General features: G+C 42.3%; 1 pseudogene; it reads left to right on the forward strand.

The window, feature by feature from the left end:
- The first annotated feature begins 1,233 nt into the window (after nt 1–1,233).
- On the forward strand, nt 1,234–2,152 carry LOC121920532 (annotated as a pseudogene).
- The last annotated feature ends 265 nt before the right edge of the window (nt 2,153–2,417 follow it).

A 2,417-nucleotide genomic window follows, 5' to 3' on the forward strand; every position in this document is an offset into this window, starting at 1 on the left:
TACAGTGTGGGGACATTGGTGATTGTGTTGCCGCACAGATCCTCCTTGTACCCCCTCAGATGTGGTGTTTGTTCTTCTTACCAGTGTTTTCTAGTGAGATCCACCGTCAGTGTCTCCCTTATATATGAATTGGAAAGTAGGCACCATCTTGTCTCTTGCTGCTGCTGCCATCAAATATCTGATGTGATATGAAAGATCTCTACCTCCAAACCCTGTGTAAACCTTGGCAGTAGCACTACATAACACAATACCTGGGTCAAAACATTGATAGGAATGGGGACTACTGCCAGGAAATCAGAAGAAGATTAACAATGGGGAGGCAGCCGGTGAAGAACTAGAAATGATTCTAAAATACAAAGATATACAACTCAGAGCAAAATTTGAATCATGCAAGCCACTGTATTTCCTGTTACCCTTATGGATGTGAGAGCTGGCAGTTAAGAAATAGATAGAAAGAAAATCAATTCATTCAAGACGTGGTGCTGGAGAAGAGTGCTGAGTGTTCTGTGGACAGCCAAAAGACAAACAATGGGTTCAGAGCAGATCAAGCCAGAAATCTCTATGTAAGACAAGATGACAAAACTGAGGCTGTTGTACTTTGGGCTTATCATGAGAAGGGAAGACACATCTAGAAAAAAAACTATAATGTTGGGAACGGTGGTAGGAAGTAGAAAGGAGAGAAGGGTACATACTAGATGGATGTATTCTATTAAGGAGGTCTTAGGTATGTATGAGTTATATAACTAAGCGAGCAGTGGAAGACAGGGCTTGGAGGATTGTTGATCCACACAGTTGTCATGGGTCCACCAATCCATAGGGAGGCAGGTGACAACCAACAAAAGATGGCAGGCTGTCTCTGACCTGCTGTACACACAACAGCTTTGTTTGCAGGTTCCCAGAATCCCTCACCCAGAATAGCCATTTCTCATACTGGATTCAGAATCTAGAAGTTGTAGTCTTCTGGTTATGGGCTTTGGGAGCTGGTCATCTGTGGGATTCTTTGATGTGCATTCCGCACGACAGGGGGCTGGCCTTGATGGCCCTTTAGGTCTTTTCCAACTCTATCACTGCTATAAATCCAAAAACAGTTCTCCTATGAGTGCTTTCAATTTCATATGAATGTCTACTTAGCATTCACCATAAGCTTTGAGGTGAAGGTCTCCTTAGGGAAGCTATTAGAGTTTTATTCTCTTTAATTAGAAAAGATCTGGGGTGGGCTTGCATATCACCTTCATGGATAAAAACAGGGAAGACTCTGAAGAGAGATTTCCTTTTTTACCAAAGTGTTATGCAGAGCTGCTCTTAAATGAAGGGGAACGATTTAATCCTGACCGCAGGCCTTTGTCATTGCAGGTAACTGAATTATGGAGCCGAGTCTGCTAGACTTGCTTTGACAATCCTTGGTGTCTTGCTTTGGGGAGCTGCAGTAGCTCTTTTGTTTGGTGGTGCATTTGTGATCTTCACCTACCAGAGCTCAAGTAATTCTTCCAAACAAATTCTTCCTTGTTCAGGCTGTTTTGACACTTGCCTTAGTGCACTTTGCTGTTCCCCACCTGTGTTTGGCAACATGTGTCCCATTAAAAGGTCCTCGCCATCTCCGTGGGATTTAAGTACTTGTTCTGGTCCTCTTTTGTTTGGAAGCTCTCTCAATCATTTAATCCAGATATTCTGCTTGAAGTGGAGTATCAACTGAAAAACAGGATGGCCCTTTCTTTCACAAGTACAACTGGACTGATCCAGACCACAGGGGCACAGTATCTGTGGATGCCACCCATAAGCAGTTGAAATGCTGTGGAATCACAATTACACTGATTGGATGGCGCTGCTTCCAAACCATCTCAAGTGGCATGTTTTTGCCCCTGACCGTTGTTGCAAAGAGACTTCCTTGGATTGTCATGGTGATCTGAGTCAGCCAGAGAAGAAGAGCTCTTTATGGATGGCTGTCACAAGAAACTGGAAGAAAGACTCCATTTTATCAAGCAGTATGTGACCTGGAGTTGTGTTGTGACTGGATGCCTGGAGATTCTAGCAGCTATCTGCAATGGAATACTTATGAAGGAGCTGCCATTCCAAGACTTTCAAATCCTTGATTCTGCTGCCTTTTCATAGTCCCCATAACCAGTTGCTACTGTCTGATCTTTTTCTCTATTTCTTCAAGCTGCCGGGTGTTCTCCTTAAAGCTAAGCTCATGACTTTAAAACTGTGGAACAATCTGCTACCCCTCTCTTCCTTAAAGAATGCAAATATTCTGTTATTTGTTAGAAATAATTGTATTCTTATTAGAAACAAAAAGTATATTGCTGTTAGCAATCCTCAATAAACTAATGCATGTGAGAAAAGTCTACTGAAAAAAGCAATATTTATTATGCTTTATATACAGCTGTAAAGTCTTTGGCACAAATTGGCTGGGCTGGAAT

Source organism: Sceloporus undulatus, chromosome 2 (genome assembly GCF_019175285.1).
Source record: "Sceloporus undulatus isolate JIND9_A2432 ecotype Alabama chromosome 2, SceUnd_v1.1, whole genome shotgun sequence".
Lineage (NCBI taxonomy): Eukaryota > Metazoa > Chordata > Lepidosauria > Squamata > Phrynosomatidae > Sceloporus > Sceloporus undulatus.